Here is a 21,126-nt window from a genome sequence, read left to right as displayed (position 1 = left end):
TACCACAATTAGCAAAACACTACACAGGAACCATTATTTTCATATCTGAGGGATTTTTTTCTCTTCAGTGCCTTATTAGTTATACTAAACTCTGTGAAAAGGTGTCCAGTTGAAAATATGTGCTGACTATTGAAAAATGATGGAAATGAAAGTGTGCTGAACCATGATATTCTTTCTTTTAAAATTATTACAAATGTGCAAAATGCTGGAAACCTTTTACAAAAACTTCAGGGGAAACTAGTATGAAGAGGACATTAGAAAGCATTAAGGGGGAGAGTGGGTTGTTTCACTAATTTGGGTACTGTGCAGAATATCACGTAAGGAAAATAAAGGACAGGATTTTCCAAAATTACAAATTTAAAATTTCTCCCAACACAAATCACAGAAAAGCCACAAACTTTCCCATGGATTTAAAGAATGAAGAGACCACTACATATGGGGACTTTGCTGATCAAAATCCACACATCACTGATTGACAATATTTCCCTCGGTGGCTTCACTAAAGCACTGACCCAATTTATCTACACAAAAATAATCAAAGGAGCTGTTGCAATAATTAAAATGAAAAGAAAGTCACACCAAATACAAGCTCACCTCATAGTTGTAGCTCCGAAACACAAAGAGAGGAAACTTTTAGGACCAATCTTTTTAAAAATAATCATGTTACACTACTAATTAAGACTGACAGCAGATGATGGGGAATTACTTTCCCCAACACCATGGAAGAGCTGACTGCCCTCTAGACTGTAAGCTCATTGTGGGCAGGGAACCTGTCTACCAACTCTGTTATTTTGTTGCTGACTTGTACTTCCCAAGCGCTTAGTACAGTGCTCTGCACACAGTAAGCGCTCACTAAATACGATTGAATGAATGAATGAATTTTGTACTCTCCCAAGCACTTAGTGCTCTGCACACCGTAATCACTCAAACATAATTGATTGTTTTGAGTTGGAGAGCACAGATGGGACTCAGGACATTGGGCTCTATCTCATTCTGGAGCAGAAGAACCTGGTTTCCTCCGGAAACCCAAGCTCAAAATGCTACCAGCAGCTTTTAAAACCCCTCTGGCCCAATCTAAGGTGACGATGGATGGCCCTCATGGATTTCTCCTAGGCATCCTCTCCTCTGCATCGCCTATGTACTTGGGACTGTATCCCTTAAGCACTTTATATTTACCCCACAGCACCTATGTACATGTTCTTATATTCTGCCATATATTCTCCCTCCCATAATTTATTTTTCATTCATTCATTCAGTTGTATTTAATGAGTGCTTACTGTGTGCAGAGCACTGTACTAAGCGCTTGGGAAGTACAAGTTGGCAACATATAGAGACAGTCCCTACCCAACAACGGGCTCACAGTCTAGAAGGGGGAGACAGACAACAAAAAACATATTAAGAAAATAAAATAAATAGAATAGTAAACGTACAAGTAAAAGAGAGTAATAAATCTGTACATATATACAGGTGCTGTATATATATATATATATGTATATGTATACATATATACATTTTAATGTCTGTTACCCACTTTAGACTGTAAGCTCCTTGTGGGCAGACAGCATGTCTACCAACCCTATTTACTGTACTCACCAGAGTGTTAGCACAGAGACCTGTGCTCCATAAGAGCTCAATAATTGACACTAGACACATTCATTCATTCAATCGTATTCAAACGATCACACACCAAAATGCATCAGGCCCAATCGAATCGGAGAAATAAACAGCAAATAAGCCCTGAGATACGACTAATAGTAAAAAATAATAACTACGGCATTTGTTAAGCACTTACTTTGTGCAAAGCACTTGGGTAGACGCAAGATAATCAGGGCAGACAAAGCCCTGCCCACATGGGGCTCACAGTCAAAGGAATTTAAATAACTAAGGGGTTAGAGGGTGCCTCATGGCACCATAAGCAAAGTGATATGCCTGTGCAGACTCGGAAATAATAGACATATTTAATGTCATAAGTATGACGCAGATTACGTGATGCATTTGCAATGACAAGCAAACCTACTGCAGAAATCCCCAGATCCTTGGACTAGGACATCAGGGGGGCCCTGACCACCCCCTTCACTCCACAGTTGCTGTGTTCCCCTCCCAGCTCCACGGATGAATCCTGCTTCTGAGGCTAGACCTAGCAGCCAGAGTTAAGATGGAGGGAAGCCGGCCACTTTAAATAGAAAGACCCTAGTCCCACAGTAACCCAGAACAGGTGAGCCGAAAATACAGCTGTCTGGTATCAAACCAAATGGCCATCTTGAGGAGCTAAGCTGATGCATAAAAACTCAAGCCCTGCCTCTGAATTTGTGGGTCTCAGGTTAGAGTGAGATTCCTGATAGATGCCCCAAATAGCAGTCTCGGTTACCATGGTGAACCTCTCTGCATCCTGTCGAAGCCTGAACCTGTCCTTCACAAACTCAAAAGATCCAGTTTCACAGATTCAGAAGAACCACCACTGGACTGTCTGTGGGGAGGGGGTGGCAAGCTGAGTCCTGGTAGTGGGGCCATAATGAACAGACCTGTTATGCTACCTCCTTAGTTTTATATTACAACTTGCAATAATAATAAAATAATAATGACAATAGTAATCAATCATATTTATTGAGCGCTTACTGTGTGCAGAGCACTGTACTAAGCGCTTGGGAAGTACAAGTCGGCAACACATAGAGACAGTCCCTACCCAACAGCAGGCTCACAGTCTGTAACGGTATTTGTTAAGCATTTACTATGTGCCAGGCACTGTACTAAGCACTGGGACGAATACAAGCAAATCGCGTTGCTCACAGTCTCAATCCCATTTTACAGATGAGGTAATTGAGGCTCCGAGAAGTTCCAGTGCTTAGAACAGTGCTTTGCACATAGGAAGCGCTTAACAAATACCATCATTACTAAGTGACTTAATCAAGATCACACAGCACACATGTGGCAGAACCGGAATAAGAACATAGATTATAGAATACAGGTATGAGGCTATACACAGCCATATACATGAAATCCAGAGAGTCTCAACTGTGAACCAATACAACCCCACAAAGTTTCGCCAATGCCCCTCTCTTCCTTCAAAGCCGTCCTCAAAAGTCACCCTCTCCAGGAGGCCTATTTAATTAATTGATCATGTCGCCCCAGACACCGCAACACCTGCAAATTTTTTTTGTTTTATTTGTTTTACTATTTAATCACTCCTAAATAGACTATATTTGACAATTTATGTACTGTCAATTAGACAGTGAGCTCCTTGAGAGCAATGATCCCCTGTAGCTTGTTTTTGAGATTTCCCCGAGACCCAGCAAAGTGTTTGACATGCAGCAAGCCAGCAATAAATACTATTAACATTGTGGAGTCCCCTCTTGCATATCTGTTGATGGGTTTGAAGGTTAATGCTGATTTGAACTCTCTCTGCAAAGCAATATACTGTCAGTCATAAGTGGTTGGAAAATAAAATCTCAGCTGCCAAATGTGACTTACCTCAATGCACAATTTTTAAACCTGAAAATATCCACACATAAAATTGCACAAAATACCAATAGGTGGCTACCCTGCTTCTTGCTTTGAGTGACCTGAATTTTAACACAGCTAGGGCAATCATTTTATCCACTGGCCAAAAAATACAGGAGAAAATGGTTCAATCCCTTCAAAAAACATTTTCTATTAAGTGAGTGATATCAATCATTCCATGGTATTTTTTGAGCACTCACTGGGTGCAGAGCATGTACTATGTGCTTGGGAGGGTATGATACCAGAGTCGGTACACACGTTTCCTGCCCACAAAGAGCTTACAGTCTAGGTATTTCCTCAAACTTAGTTCAAAGGATTAAATGTTCCTAAGTATTTTACAAGTAGCAAGGCCATTTGTCCAGTTTTATGCCAAGTAGAGAAGAAGCGTGGCTCCAAATCCCAGCTCCGCCAATTGTCAGCTGTGTGACTTTGGGCAAGTCACTTCGCTTCTCTGGGCCTCAGTTACCTCATCTGTAAAATGAGGATTAAGACAGTGAGCCCTCCATGGGACAACCTGATCACCTTGTACCTCCCTAGCACTTAGAACAGTGCTTTGCACATAGTAAGTGCTTAATAAATGCCATCATTATTATTATTAAGTAGTCTGATTTTCTACTGGGGTTCCTCTTGTCAAGCACTGACTCAGCACCAGTTGCCTTTTGGCTGGCATTTTAATTTTTAAATGCACATCCTAGGAGCACCATTAGTAGGCACAGTGTACACATCACCACCGGTTAATACGCACCTCTCACCGTGGAGTCGAGCGCAACTGTAGCCACGTGGCACCCTCTCCTGCACCCCATAGCCAGTTGGTGGTGAGATCTCTGTGGGCCCAGGTGGGTTGTCACCCAGCTACTGGTGGGGGGATGGTCTCTCCAGAGGAAGGGAACACTCTGTCCTAGGGGCTCCTTGGTGTGAAAGAGGGGGTCCCCAGGATGCCACTGCCAGGAGATGCCCATGAGGCCCAGACCAATGAGGAAACTGAAGCCCAGAGAAGTTGTGACTTATCCAAGGTCACACAGCAGGCAAGAGGCAGAGCTGGGAACAGAACCCAGGTCCCCTTACTCTCCAGCCCAAGCCCTGTCCACTTGGCCATAATGCTCCTCTGACTGTTGAGGTATCACGTTTATACACACCGAGTTCCCAACAGCAAGCCTCTCCTTCACATTGCCTAGACCCCTTGATTGGGTTTGGATGTACTAAAACTAAAGTGTGGCTGCCCCCTCCTTTTAGAAGAACGTTATGGTGGCGGCATCCAATCCATGCCCACTAAATGTGGTGAAGAGACTCCACTGTACACCATGAGCAAACCAAGTTACTTTATGTTGCGGTGTTGAGGCTGCCAGGGGTGTCTCCTTTGAGCTGGGTTCGCTTAATAAGGGCTCGGTGGCACATGCGTGATTTTTATATACAGTTCAATGTTTTAACGAAAAAGGACACACCACTAGTTGAGCTTCAGATTTTTGGATGGAGGCACGAATAATAAAACTGTAGACTGCAAAGACTAGTCCAAAATTTGCAATATTAAATGTTCACAGCTGTGTATTCACCTTATCTAAATGTACATAAACACATGCTGATAGCAAAATCTAAACACATTTTTCAATAATTCCCCATATATCGTTATGCTTAGGAAATCATGTTTAGGGTATTCTTCCCTGAAAATGTACGCTGACCTACATTTCTTCACCTCTTCATTTTGCATCAATCCCCTGTGTATCCTTGGCATAAAGTGACGAAAAATGGAAAAGCAGGGGCAAGAATAGATCGTTTTGGGGATGGAGAAAGAAAAAATGACTTCTGCTTACAAAGCAAGAGCTCGGATTATGTTTCAGAATTTTCACTGATAGGGTTTAATAGTGCAAACTCTTTTGGGAGGATTAAAGAAATTTGGTGCTGAGGATGGCTGGATTCAGAAGCCTGTACCATTACTTTGGGTCTTTCCCCACTTCTAAAATGCTTGTTCTCCCTCTCACTTCCACTGTGAGCCCCCCGTGGGACAAGGACTCCTGGACAATTTATCGTGTATCTATCCCAGAGTTTAGAACAGTGCTTGATGCATAATAAACCGTTAATACTCCAGCTATTATTGAAAACTGGAAATCTCTGTTGTCTTCTCCTTTCTTGGTAATCACCAGCTGTTCAGACTAAGCATAATCAATGAAAAGTACAACATTTCTAAATTGATATTTGAGACTTTTCTTAGAGAATATGCATTTGCAGATTTTAGGTACACTCTGACTTTCAACTGCACTAATGCCATATTTACCGTGCAACTTTATTTCAAAACTACAGTATGGTAACAGTTCCCAGGTGATGACAAAGACAGTCAGACAGCAAGACATTTCATCTTTCAAAAAGCCTTAAAGAGCTCTGAATAGAAAACACCTGTCTCCCATCAATAGGATCTGCCATCTGTTCCTTCAAGTGGATAACTGCTTAAACTTCAAGGTTTTGATATTAGAAGGATCTTTTCTATTTAAGCTGCAAAAATTCTAAGCACAACATTTCTAAATTCATTCCTTAAAAAACATATTTCACCACATTAGGAGATGCGCTCTTAAATAGATCACCATTCGAAATATGCAAAAATGAGATATTGAAGAAGCTGGAATAAAAACTATAATTATCCAAGTATGGTCAGTTATTTCACGATGCCTGCTTTCACTATGTGTTTTGGCTAGGATGATGATGGCTGGGTAGGGAACATTCAACCAACAAGGAGTGTCTTTCTGGACACAGCACAATGCAGGGTCTTACAAAATGGTTGAGTACATGGCTCCGGACAAAGAGCGAGTCCTACAAGACCAATTTTCCTTAACCCAGGGTTCTGCATGAATGCAACTACAAACCTATCTTAAAAAATGAAGTATCAAATGATCTTCAGGCTATGCGAAACATAAACTTTGCATAGGATGCAGACTTAAAGAGTCAAGGTTAATACTCTTCTTCACTCCCTGTCCCAAGCATTACACCATTATAACGTAGTCACAGTGCAACACTGCCTGGTTCCTACTGCCTGGTACTAATAATAATAATGATGGTATTTGCTAAGCTCTTACTATGTGCCAAGCACTGTTCTAAGGATCAGGGTCTCTCTTCTCTCTTTCCCCCTCTCCCTCCTTTCTTCTTTCTCTCTCTCTCAGCTATTTTTAGCCCACCTTCCTTCTTACTCATTGCTGTCAAATCTGGGAAGGAAGGTTAAGGATCAAGTCTGTTATTCTTCCTTTATTGTATCCTTCCCCAGCACTTAGTACGGCACTGTGCATACAACAGGCCCTGAAATACCACTGAATGAGTCAGTGAACGTCTGGATCTGGGGGATACCCTGGAACCCCCTTGTCAGGGTTAGAAACTGAACCCAGGGATCCCCTCCACAGGAATTAGAGAATGCTAAAAAGACCCAGAAGCAAACACATTTATGGAGCATCGACTGACAGCGGGATGCTTTCCTAAATGCTTGCATAATGTATAGAAGAAGCAAGGATGCAATCCCTGCTCTTGAGGAGTTTACACTTTAATAGGGGGAGGAGAGACAATGGATGCAGTAATAAGCCACAGTAAGACCACAGAGCAGATATAATATACAGGTGAATGCAGAAGTCAGCAAATAAAAATACATGACTGCTGAGTTGAGTAGAGAAATGTAGAGGAGAGTAATCAAGGAATACTACTTATATGAAGTGTAAATGAAAGAGGGTGTGGACAAATTGCATCACAATGCTGTTTCATGCCAGGGCAGTGGGGGGGAGGCTTGAGTAAAGTGTCAGAAGCAGAAGTATCTCCAGCCAGGGAATATTTAGAGACTCCCCTATGCAATAATAACAATAATTTAATAATAATTGATATTTGTTAAGTGCTTACTTTGCACCAGGCACTGTACTAAGCGCTGGGGTGGATACAAACAAATCGGGTTGGACACGGTCCCTGTCCCACATGCGGCTCACAGCCTCGATCCCTACTTTACAGATGGGAGAACTGAGGCCCAGATAAGTGAAGTGACTTGCCCAAGGTCACACAGTAGACAAGTTGCAGAGCTGGGATTAGAACCCATGATCTTCTGACTCTCAGGACGTGCTCTATGGCTAAGTCAAGAGGCAAGGGTCAAGAGCTGGGGGTTGTGAGAGAAGAGACTGAGTACAGTGCTCTGCACACAGTAAGTGCTCAATAAATGCGATTAAATGAATGAATGAGTGGATAGGTAAAGGTAATCAACAGATAAAGAGCTTTGAAGTCATCTGCTAGAAGTCTTGGTTTCATACAGGAGGTGATAGGGAGTCCCTTTTGTCCACTGGAGTGATATATTCCATGCAAGTCCTCTCTTCCTCCTGGATCTCTCATGATAGAGCACCACCTTCCCCACCGTCAAAACCCTATTAAAACTTACATCTCCTCCAAGAGGCCTTCCCTGATTAAACTGTCATTTCTCCTACTTGCCCTTCCTTCTGGATCTGTATCCTTTAAGCATTTGATATTCACCTCTGAGCTCTTATGTACCTATCCAAAATTTATTTTAATGTCTGTCTTCTCCTCTAGACTGTAAGCTTCTTGTGGGCAGGGGTCATGTCTACCAACTCTATTGAACTGCACTATTCTCAGTGTTCAGTAGAGTGCTCACGCTTAGTACAGTGCTCTGCAACCAGTAAACAATCAATGAATACCACTGACTGACTGATGGCACTCTAGGAAGAAATATTGTGGAACTGTATGTAAGACTGTATCAGAAAAGCAGTGTGGCTTAGTGGATTGTTTTGATGTCTGTCTCCCCACTTCTAGACTGTGAGCCCGTTGTGGGCAGGGATTGTCTCTACTTGTCACTGAACTGTACTGCCCAAGCGCTTAGTACAATGCTCTGCACAAGCACTCAGTATGAATGAATGAATAAGAGCACGAGCCTGGGAGTCAGTGGACCTGTGTTCTAATCCCGGCTCCATCACGTGTCAGCAGTGTGACCTTGAGAAAGTCACTTCTCTAGGCCTCAGTTACGTCACCTGTAAAATGGGGATAAGACTGTGAGCCCCATGTGGGGCAGGGAATGTGTCCAACTGATTAACTTGTACCTACCTCGGCACTTAGAGCAGTGCTTGGCACATAGTAAGACTTAACAAGTACTATTATTATTATTATTTAAGGGGGACAGGCTGAAGGCAGGGGGACCAAAAAGGAGCTGATTTTCAGTAGTCCAGCCTGAAGGTGTTGAGAGCATATACTAGGAAAGGAGATAAAAGAATGGGAGTGGAATTATCAATTTCGTGAAAAATAGCCCTCCCACCTCAGATACTGCATGGGATAGAAAGGACTGGCCATGGAGGATACAGAGGGCCTCCTCGACTCCTTCCAATTTCAACAAACAAGGGTTATGGGTTTCCCCTGTGGTATCTTCCAACTTGATCTACAGCTGAGGGCAGTATAAATGAAGTTTCACAGTATTTCAGCAAGTATTCAAATAATACGATCAAGTCCTTGCTACTAAGGTGCAGAATTAGGTGACAAGTGGCTTGATTTTCAACTCTGCTTCCTAAGCAATAAAGATCCTGATATTTCACACACATCTGCACCCTATGCATAATAATAATAATAATAATAATAATAATGTTGGTATTTGTTAAGTGCTTACTATGTGCTGAGCACTGTTCTAAGTGCAGGGGAGGTTACAAGGTGATCAGGTTGTTCCAGGTAGGGCTCACAGTCTTAATCCCCATTTTACAGATGAGGTAACTGAGTCACCGAGAAGTTAAGTGACAAGTGGCGGTATTAGAACCCACGACCTCTGACTCCTAAACCCGGGCTCTTTCCACTAAGCCACAGGGAGGCCCAAAGGATTTGCATTTAGATAAGCAGCTCTACTGCTCCTCCTACATCTATGCATTCATTCAATAGTATTTATTGAGCGCTCACTATGTGCAGAGCACTATACTAACCGCTTGGAAATGACAATACAGCAACAAATTGAGACAATCCCTACGCTATTTTTGTTTTTGGAACTAATGACCAAGAGCCCTTGAGGGACTTTTCCTCACTGGAGGAAAAAACAATTACATTGAGCCACTGCTCCTGCCACTTGCAACTCTTTTGCATACCTAATGCTTAGTGTGACTTCATTTACATCTATGACTCTCATTTTGATTAGTAGTGAAAAGAACAGCTAAAACATACACCTCAAGTTATAGGCGTTGTTCATCAAAGTGAGATTTTTAAAAAAGTTATTGCCAGTATCCAGATTTTATCTAATCTTATCTTCTCCCCAACTCTAGACTGTGAACTCATCGTGGGGAGGGAATGTCACTCTTTATTGTTGAACTGTACTTTCCCAAGTGCTTAGTACAGTGCTCTGCACACAGTAAGCACTCAATAAATGATTGAATGAATGAATAATTATGTTTCATCAACACTGGAACTAATGGAATGGCTTCCTTTTAAAAAATAAAATTCACCAGATCAGTTTAAAATCTCAGCAATATTTTGTACTGATAAAAGACAAGCCATTTTCTACGTAACTCAACTGTAGTACTCAAGATAATATTAGAAGCTTCTGAAGAAATGGCTTAAGGGAAAATGGTAGCTGCCTGCATTTTTTTAAAGGCTCTCAAAATATGAAATGAATTCTCTAGATTTAAGCTACTACTAGCAAAACGGAATAAAGCCACACAACAAGTGCTCTATTGGAGTGATAAAAGAGAGCAAACCTGACCCTGAATGATCACCACAGATTGAGCTTCATAAACATTTGACATAATTGCCCTCACTGCTTGAAGTCTTTCTGAGTCTATTACCACAACCCACTCCCCAACCAAAAAAAAAAAAAAAAAAAAACCCCAAAACAAAGAATATGCAGTCTAAACTATTAGGATCCTAACATAAAAATTAAATGATCCAACCCCCTCCACACCATCTTTCAATTGTAAAGTGGCAATTAAATTTGCATAAATGGGCACTTATGGCCAGGGAACAGACTTTATAAAGCTTATCTCCAAATGCATTTGCCTAACACAAAAAAGAAGCGTAAGACAATGACTTCATGACTAAGCACAAAGGTCGTCATTTTGCAATTAATTCCATACTGAATAATTAATTTGGTGGAAGTGTAAAGATGCACACTGAAGCCACATTTATATTTTTTTATCAATATCCTATTGCATGTTCTATGTGGTTTCAATTCATACTGAAACAGTTAACTGCTCTTGGAATATGCTGTCTCATTCTGTTCAATTCCTAACCATCTATGTCCTAAAATCTCTTCCGTTCACAAGATATTTAATGAAAGACAAAAGTGTGTCATCCATGCCTTTACTTTCCCCAACGTGGAAAACCAAGGCTGTTTTATGAAATAACGATCATCAATGTGCTGATTGGAATCCTGAGCCGTAAACACATTTTCAAGAATTGTGATGTCATAATTAGAGCAAAGATAAAAAGCCAAAGGAAGTTTAACACTGAGTTCCAAACAGCACTGTTTATAAACTACTTAAGGGGAAAAAAAAGCAACAACCAGGAAACAGAATCACTTGAAGAGAATACTAAAGTCAAAAATAAACCAAAAGAATAGAAAATTATTTTCCCCAAACTAAGAATTAGGAATAAAACAAAATAAAAACCTCTTTCAAAATTAAAATTCGCCCCAAATTGCAAACATTTCTTATTTAATCCAAGGACAATAAAACCACCCTGAGGATTTAAAGATTTTAAAAAAGGCCTCCTCAATTAATCCTGGCATTCTCAACAAAAGATCTTAAAAAAGAACTAATCTTATTAAAAACAAATTGGAAACTATCTTCTATGAACCGTAACAATAAGGTTTCGCTCTCCCTAAATGTTCTAATTGAGGCAGCTTGCAATTACAGAGCTTCAAAAAGTGGTATGATGCACACCCACTGGAAAAAAAAATTGATTCAAAATTACTACATCTGAACGAATACCCTTTACTGAAGAGTCACATACACTTGGATTTCTAATTAGTCAAAAATTTGAGAGTCGAACGTTTAAGCAGGAGCAGAAACTATTTCCACAACGGATTTCAGTGCAAATGCTCACATCCCAGACAGCTCCTTGCAAAGAAATAAAATTAGGCACATTAGGAAATCTTGCACCATACCTGTATGCTTTTCACTACTCCTGCACCTAGGCTGGAAAATCTTCACTCCCTTGAAAACAGGTCTACTTCATCTTAATCCTGGAAGAGACTGCTGCAGAGCAGGGAACATATTTTTTTTTTTTTCAGCCAACTGCTACAGCCTTCCACCAGCCCTCTGACCTCTGAACTCCTTTCTGCCCCCCTCCTTTCCCCTCTGCAGTCAAAGCTACCCGGAATGGTCTCGTTTGCATAAGGTTGGGAAGGTCTGCCAGCAGCAGAAATGGAATGCTGTTTAAGGAATTGTAGGTCTGCAGCTCAGCCGGAATACCTGAATCACTGGAGAGCTTAAAGAAAGTGCTTTTGGGCAGTGTGCACTGATTTTATTGGATTGCCAAATCATGATTTCCCCTGTGCTTACCAAAGGTTAGGTATTTTAAATTCCCAGATTTCTGGGCCAGGCTTCTTCCCTAGCCCCTCCCCCCCAATAAACAAAACAACAAAAAAAGCCAAGTATAAACCCCCCAATTTTTTGCTCAGCAGCTGTAGTTTCCAAGGAGACCAATATAGTCAAATGTTTCATCTGAATACATGTGGAAGGTCAACAGCCAGGTCTCGCCAATTCTTTTCTGATCTTGGAAAAACAGGTCTTACAGTTAAAAATATAATATGCGTTTTAAGGGAGCAACTTGGTACTGAGAGCGTGAAGCTACCCCGTTAATATGCTCGTTCACCATTTACAGAGCAAATTTGGATGAGCTATATGTCAAGCAAAAATATTCACTAACAAAACGTTTTCATGTTTATCATTTCATAGTAACCTGAAATGTCCATTAATGAGCTCCTTGAAAAGGAAAAACCAAAAATGAAAAGTCAGACACTTTAGGTGCCTGGGTAACTTGCTAAAAATATTAACATTTATTCAAAAATTAATTTGATAAGGTTAAACTACACCCTAAGTCTCAAAATTAAAGCGATGGAAATGAAGATGCCTGTCTGACTTTAGATAGGTTGCTCAATGTGAGCCTATTTGCTACAGTTCTTCTTCTTGCCTTCCTACAGAAAGCAATCTCCCTTTGCAACATTCCAAATTAGGAAATGGGAAATATGAGTATTTTTCCACATATATGAAATATCCACATAGATGCACTCACGATATTAATACAAACACATATTTTGCTCCGAGTTAAATGTAGGTTCAACGGGGAAATACCTTCATCCTAGAATCAACCAATTTTTGTTTTAAATTATGCTAATTTATTTTAGCCGAGATGTTATGCAGAAACTTTCATTTTACCAGCATTTTATACGGATTTTTCTCTTGTAAAAGATAGACAATCTGATTAATATAAAATTAACTGAACTGCTAAAAAATGAGGAATAGACGTATTATTCTGACAATAAGTGCTATTAAATCAAATAAGTTGTGTTTTAGGGGATATATTATTGTGCTTACGATTAATGTTTTAACTGCATTTCCCCAGGTTTTTGTGGAAAACACCAAAAAGAAAATCAATAGCTCTGCCATATACACCCATTTCTTTGAAAATGCAAACTCCTTGCTCCAGTTCCTATTTTTCATTCTTACTGTTTGAAACCTTGAATTTTATATAACTTGCCATTGCTTCATAAAAGCACTGCTGCATTATTTTTACTCCCTCTTCACAATTTTAATGGATTAATGAACTTTTAGGTAGCGGATAATAAGCGTCAACATTTGTCTGGCAAACCCGATTACATCAACGGTTTATCTAATCATGCTGGATCAATTCGGGGACATCATTCAACACACTACATTCTGCAAATGCCTTTCCAGAAGCAAAGTTTAAACCACCCCCCCAATGCGTGTATGTGCGTGCATGCACATACATATACACACACATCCCCCCCCCCACAATCTCATACTAACTAAATGGAAGTAAACATGAAACTCTATTTGCATATAAAATAACTGACCTGTTCAAATGGTTGTATTCCTATTCCAGTCACTCTTTATTAAGCATGATCCCAGATACATAGATGATCATTTTTTGATCTGGGGTACAGGCACTGTGTCTTCCTGGTTGCAGCGGAATCTTCTGAAATTTCCCAGCCCTGTGTTTTATTGCTGGTATCATATGCTTTATTGTTCAGCGACAAGAGCTTCTCTCTGCACAAAGACTCATTACCTACTGCCTGCTGAACAGCTTCAGTCTCACTGAGCCTGCCTATACGTGATCACATGGGAGTTTTGTCTGGAGAGCCAGGCATGCCACTGATTTCACCGTGTCTATGGATATTTTTATCAGCTGAGGTCTACTATGAGGAGGGAATAACAAATTACAAAGCCGCTTTAAGTCATTAATGCAGCGCAAATTATGGAAATCCCTTCACAACATTTTTTTAATTACAGAAAATGTTTCAGCTAGAATTCAGCGGTTATCTAGATTTTACTTTAATAAGAGGCTGAATAATAATTTGAGTAAAGGAGGCTGTCAGTGTACTGTATTATTTTATGCCCTTTTCTAAAAGCACATTTACAGTAATGCTATGAAGAACTGTTATTTCTGTTAAGTGCAATGACAATATACATTTAACCTTTAGACTGCTAGTATTTATCGTTGCATGAGGGCAAGTTTTTAAATGGTCTTTTTCTATCACCAATAGCTCCCTAATTAAAACTTTAATTGTAAGGAGACTGCATTTGTCATTATAAAGATACTCAGGCCTATTTTTTTTTTTAACAAAAGTAGGTGCTTATTTTCAGAAGCTTTTTATTGACTAATTCAAACTGTGCCACAGGATTAATTTTACTAGCTCTAAAATACAAAAGAAAAAAGGGATATTACCTGTAGAGCAGTTGGATTAAAAAAAAAAACCCTCATCTAAAGATCTGAAGCAGAGTTCATGGTTAATATCAATTCTTACAAGTTGAGTGATTTATTCCCTAAAGGCCACTTCCTACTTCAAAAGGCATATGGTATTCCTTAACTACTTTCAAATTTTAATAAACAATTCCAGGGATGTTTGCACGAAATTTACAAAAATGTAGTACTTCATAAATTTTGCATTAGGCTACCTACAGGCATAAGTTCTGTCTTTATAGAATTGGTAATGACAAAGAATATTTCTTGATTTTTTTTAAGACAAAAGAGGAAATGTATTTATTCACTGAAATTCCACAAATGGAAGAATATCCATTCAGTATCCCCTTCACTACTTCTGTAATTTGAATAGGTAATTGACAGTTTGTTGCATGTTCAGATAAATCATGTGACAAACACATACAAACTGAAACAAAGGGACATGGGCTCTATTCTGAATAATGAAAACTCGGCCAAAATCATGATCAGATACAATAAAACCAATTGAGTGCCCAGTTTAAAATATCTGTGAACATTTTTTAACTATGTTTATGAAACAATGCTGAAAATAAGTAATCTCAACTTGAATAAACCTCACCAATTAGTCTCATTAATATGTAATAATTTATAGGGGAAATTATAAGCGCTCATTTTTTTTTTCAGATCTGCGACAATAAAAAGTATACACCATTTTAGGGCGCTCATCCCCAAATCCTTGTCCTCCTGCTTGATTTGCCCTAGAGCTACAAAACCATGCAGTATAATGTGAAAATGAAAAACATTTTGATTCTGGTTTGGTAATGCAAGTTTTGGTTCTTAAAGATACGTACAATCTAGCTAATATCACTGATGATGTCATCATGCTAATGTACAGGGAAATAAACAAAAGGCAGCCATTTTTTTTCTACTGCAGCACTACAAACAGAGAAAAGAAATGCTTGCTAAATGGAGGGCAGAATCAGCAAAAAAAAAGTTATTTCCAAGTTCCTGGTGCAACCTTGGAAGATTTTTGCATGTATATAAAAATAAAATGGAATAAGTGCATCGTTAAAGCAAGAGGGACAATAAGATGCTTGTTTCATTAAACAAAATACCATGTAACTACAGCTTTCACAAACAATAGACTAGAACCAATAATCTTTTCAAACCAGATATGAATAGTCAGGCTGACAAACTCCCGGATGATGAAAAAAGGTATTTAAAAATTGGGAACAGTGCATGAAGTGGTAGAAGAGCAAGCACCGTGTCAGGAAAAGTGAATTCTCTTCCCAGGTTTACCAGTACTTGTGCAACCTCCAGCAAGCTATGTCACCCTCTTTGAATCTTAGTTGCCATGAGTTTAGAGCAGAGCTAAGAATCCTTGATTCGAATCCAGATGTAGTGAGAGTACAACTTAATATTTAATCCCTCAATACCATGAAATGAGATTTTTTTATATCACCACCTGTTACTACCTGCATTAAGAAAAATTATTCTTTAAAATTCAAAATGAACAGAAATCCTAAAAAATTAATAGTTCTTTAACATGCCATCAATAAAACCTTCTCAGAAATGTGTAGGGAGTGGTCAGGTGTAGTAATATAGCTGTGTTTCTGAAAAGTTTGAAAATTATTTAAGAAAATAATTTTAAATGCCTTCCCAAAGAGTCTAAAATGCCAAAAGAAATAACCATTACTCCAATCCAAATACTGTTACAGTGTACTAATTACTTTTCAATAAGACAGTAGCTGCATTTCTGATTCTCACATTACATAATGAACAACTATTCTTTCTCTCATAGATCATTTTCCTCAGCCAATGCATCGTATCAAATACAAGATACTGTTTTATAAATAAAAAAGGATTCCATTAGAGATTAAAAGGACTCTTCTAATTTGGCTAGACCTATTTTTTCAAAGAATCCACTGAAAGCTTAAATAGTAAGCATCTTTCTCTTCCCTTTCCCCTTCCTTCCCTCCTGTCACAAGCATATTTCAAAGGGCAGAGAAAGAACCATCATGCTTTCTTTTGGTTTACTTCTTTGTCTGTGTCACCACAAAAATGATGGGACTAGTGTCGGTTGTTTAAACTGCCATTCCCTTGCCAGTATGAGACTGTGTGAATCTTATTAGTTCTCAGGTAGCTCACAAAAGCAGCTGATTATGAACACGGGATTGGTATTCAAGATCTGCATGATCAATACAATGCCCACCTGCTCTCTCAAGCTCTTAGGACGCTGGGATGCCAAATGAGATTCATGTGCTGTTCTTTGAGCTTCTCAGAAGAAAGGCACTCTATAAATTCAAGGTATTATTATAAGCACTTACAACTGGGAAGTACCCTAAAGCAACTTAAAATGTTCTTCCCTTTAATTTGATTCCTGAGCAATACAAAGAGATAAATGGAGAAGGAAAAAAATTGTATCCTCCTCAAAAGCAGAAAGAAGAGCTGCATTGGGAGAATAGAGTTCAGCTGAGAAATGTTCTTCCAAAACAAATCAACTCATTCTACACTTCTCCTTTTGATACTTCGTCACCTCTGGTAAATATGCAGCATGTACAGCACAGGGAAAGTAGAACAGCTCAAAATTATGAGGCCTCTACATTGTGTGTGTGTGTTTGTGTGTGTGTGTGCATGTGTGCCTGTACAGTAGCACATTTCATAGGTGTTTACTACACCAAGCAGAGTGATTCACAGAGAAAGTGGTATTTTTCCTGATTGTGTGGTGTAACTTCAACATCACAAAGGCATCCAAGAACAGCACCTACCTTAAGAACAAATCAGGAAAAATTCTCTCCTTCTTGAAGTAAACAAAAGATACATTTGTTTTTCCTTGAACAGATCAGAGAAGATTACAAGATTTTTTTTTCCTTTGTGGAATCAGGTGATGGATCAAACATGGAGCAGAATGAAGAGTGGAAAGCAAGGTTCAATGAAAATCACAACTGATACCAAATCTGTCATGACTTGAATAGGAGGAAATTAGTCTATAATTTAGTGGGAAAATGCTTGGGAATAAAAGAAATTCTTTGAAGGAGTTTAACCACAAAAGTAAGTGCAGTTATAAAGTGGTAGATTTTTTTCTATAGGAATTCACTTGCACTGCATTCCAAATCTTCTACTACTGAAAGAGGTGATAAGCACTCAGTAAGCTGCTCAATACATGACAACAGTCAACGACAAAGGGTTCCCTGCCTCTGTCACCACCAAAGAGCTTTAAAAACAAACAAAAACCCCTGATATTTTCAAGACTCAGAAGTTTTTGCTTCCTGAGATTGAGGGCCAGAATAATGGCCAAAGTCAAGAAATAATCAATATTACAAATTGGAAATAATGCCAATGGAGATATTCAAAGACAGGCTTAACAGAATTATAATAAAATCACTTTAGGTTACAGCTGCAAGTGCAAAGCTTAATTGCCTGCTTACAGAAGCAACTGCCTGTGTACTAGACCACTCTGAGTTTAATATCTTTGCTTGAGAAAGGGGAAGGAAACCGTACAAACTGAAATAACCCCAATTTAGCTCACGCTAACCTACTCTGTCCCAGGTATGGGTTTAGGATTAGTGTGGCCTAGTAGAGAGAGCACAAGGTGTGGGTGGGGAGAAGAGGAGGGGAATCAGAAGACCTGAGTCCTAATCTGGCTCCGCCCCTTGTCTGCTGTGTGACCTTGGACATGTCACTTCTCTGTGCCTCATTTTCCTTATCTGTAAAATGGGAACTACCTGTGCTCGCTCCCCATTAGACTATGAATCCCATGTAGAACAGTATGTAATCTAATTTTACTGTATCTATTGCAGCATTAGCACAGTGCTTGGCATATACATAGTACATATGTATATATGGTGCTAACCTTCTCACTGTGCCTCAATCTCGCCTGTCCGGATGCCGGCCAATGGCCTGGAAAGTCCTCCCTCCTCAAATCCGCCAAACAAATCACTCTTCCCCCCTTCAAAGCCCTACTGAAGGCTCACCTCCTCCAAGAGGCCTTCCCAGACTAAGCCCCCCTTTTCCTCAGCTCCCCCTCCCTTCCACATCACCTCAACTCGCTCCCTTTCGCTCTTCCCCCTCTCCCCGCCCCACAGCACTTAGCTATATACATATATTGATGCCTGTTTACTTGTTTTAAAGTCTGTCTTCCCCCTTCTAGACTGCAAGCCCAGTTTGGCAGGTATCGTCTCTCTTTATCACTGAATTGTACTTTCCAAGTGCTTAGTACAGTGCTCTGCACACAGTAAGCACTCAATAAATGCAACAGTGAATGAATGAAGGGCTTAATAAATATCCCAACTATTATTAAGAGAGAAAACAATAGCAAGTCATGGAAGACTTCACTCAGCAGTAATCTGAAAATCAAGTAGGAATAAAGGAAAACAGCAAGCCAAGTTCAACACACCAGAGCAAATTCAGGTTTCTCCCAAAGTAATTCTCTGCTCTGCCCAGAGAGGAAGTGAAGGTCTTCCACCTTTGGCTGGGTTGTCAAACTTCTCCCAAAAGGCCCTAATGGCCTTTGGCAGATGTAGGCAACATAGTCCATTTTGTCCACTGGGTTATATCATGTTTTTTGCCCCCTTTCCTTTCCTGTAATTCCCCGGATAGCTTTTAACCGGATCTATCAGAAGGGCACTGATTTGACCACCAAATGAAAACCAATCCCAATCCTTCCCTAAATCCAGTATGCAGGTCTCATATCAACAACAGATCCTACCTTCTTTTTCCTTCCCTTTCCCTTCCCACCTTGTTCTCACAGTCAGAGTAGTCCTGGGGTCTCAGGATGGACAAAAATTGTTTTGAGGAAAGTAACTAAAAAAGCCATGTTCTTCCTAATAAGAATGAAACAAAAAAAGTTGAAATGCAATACCAATACAAAGCCTGCAATCTTGAATGATCACACAGATGTAGCCAACTTTGGGCCTAAGGGGATGTTCTGTGACATCAAGAATGAAAGACTCAGCTTATTTCAAAGACACAAGTCTCTATCTATTGAGCTGAATAAGCGGCTTTATTAACATTTAGCAGAGAGAAGACTCCCCCATGACAACTTTTATGCCATTTCTCACATTTGGAAAGCAGTTGATGTTTATGACTTTACAAATCCATTTACTACATAATCGCTTCTTAGATTAGAAAATAGTTCAGTATCACAGAAAAGAGTTTGAGGAAAACAAAATGGAAGCTATGCATTTCATCACTAGAATCCAGGAGGGATGTTATCCTTCTTATGAACCTAAATCTATTGTTCATTTTCTCCATGTAGATTTAAACCATTCTACTTATCAAGAAACACCCCTTCATACTTTATATTAGGTTCATAATTGGAAGAGAAAAATTCAGAGTACTACTTGTGGTATTTGTTAAGTGCTTACTAAATTAAATTCCTTTTTCAGATAAGCTCTTTCAGAAAGGAGCTTAATGGAGAAGCTTTCTACCAAAAGATGCATTTCTATAAAAAATACATTTGAATATGTTATTTTATTTTTTGACTGTATGAGTCTGATTAAATGGTCATTGTTTCTCTTGTTTTTTTACATTGCTGCTTAAAAACACTTTCCTTGCATTTTTGGCTTCAGTTTTTATTTGTCAAGGAAAAATGCCACTCAAGTTAGCTCCTGTTTCAATAGTTAAGAAGTAATGGATAAACTCAATTGGTCTTCACACGTGAGGTAATAATAATAATAATAATAGTACTTGTTAAGTGCTTATTATGTGCCAAGCACTGTTCTAAGCGCTGGAGGGGATACAAGGTAATCAGGTTGTCCCATGTGGGACTCACAGTCTTGATCCCCATTTTACAGATGAGGTAACTGAGGCACAGAGAAGTGAAGTGACTTGCCCAAAGTCACAGACCTGACAAGTGGCGGAGCCAGGATTAGAACCCATGACCTCTGACTCCCAAGCCCGGGCTCTTTTCACTGAGCCACGCTGCTTCTCTTTCAGGTACTGCTGGAAGTATAGCCATCTGTGCTGAGTCAAAACAGATTAACCTAAGACTCTACTACAAGTTTTCTCCTGTTTTTCCTCCTACAGACTGTGCACCCCGTGTGGGACAGGATCTGTATCTGACCTAATTATCCTGTACCTATGCCAGAGTCTAGTTCAGTGCTTGGCACACTGTAGGCGCTTAACAAATACCACCATTATTATTTTCAACCTGAGGATACAATATACTATTTCGATTTATGCCCCGTATTCCCCATACATTCAGGAACTTGTGTTGCCATTGATGGTTTTAAAATTGCATTTGTGGTGGAAAGATGCCCTCAATGTAAAGCAGCACTGAGAGTGGAAGAGAAATAAATGTGGCACTTGTAACCACACACACCAGACTTCATTGTTCTCTCACATCCTTCAGCAAAATGTTTGGAGTGCTCATGGCATCATCATCATCATCAATTGTATTTATTGAGTGCTTACTGTGTGCAGAGCACTGTACTAAGCGCTTGGGAAGTACAGAGATTGCCAAGAAAACCAAACAAAACAAGAGTCACTATCAGCAGTGTGACTAGTGGAAAGAGCACAAGGCTGGGAGTCAGAAAACTTTGTTTCTAATCCCAGGCTTGCCACTTTAATCAATCAATCAATCAATGATATTTAGTGAGCACTTACTGTGTGAAAAGCACTGTATTATGCAAGAGAGAAAAATGCAGTCATTTTGATATATGTGACTCTTGCCCAAAAGGGGCTTATGGTCTAGAGGGGGAGACAGATATTAAAATAAATTACAGAAAGGGGAAATAG

General features: G+C 39.6%; 1 protein-coding gene across 4 annotated transcripts in view; it reads right to left on the bottom strand.

Moving 5' to 3' along the window:
- Positions 1 to 21,126, bottom strand: part of CSRNP3 (cysteine and serine rich nuclear protein 3) — a 132,649-nt gene that overhangs the window by 54,260 nt on the left and 57,263 nt on the right. The window contains exon 1 of one of the 4 annotated variants that reach the window (XM_038751806.1): positions 13,523 to 13,631. The exons of the other annotated variants lie outside the window; for them this stretch is intronic. The gene's annotated coding sequence lies outside the window, so the exon portion shown is untranslated. Of the gene's footprint in view, positions 1 to 13,522; positions 13,632 to 21,126 lie in introns of those variants that run through there. 4 annotated transcript variants of the gene reach the window in all.

Source organism: Tachyglossus aculeatus, chromosome 9 (genome assembly GCF_015852505.1).
Source record: "Tachyglossus aculeatus isolate mTacAcu1 chromosome 9, mTacAcu1.pri, whole genome shotgun sequence".
Classification (NCBI taxonomy): Eukaryota; Metazoa; Chordata; class Mammalia; order Monotremata; family Tachyglossidae; genus Tachyglossus; species Tachyglossus aculeatus.
Note: the sequence above shows the minus strand (reverse complement) of the source record. Positions and strands in the feature narration are given on the sequence as shown.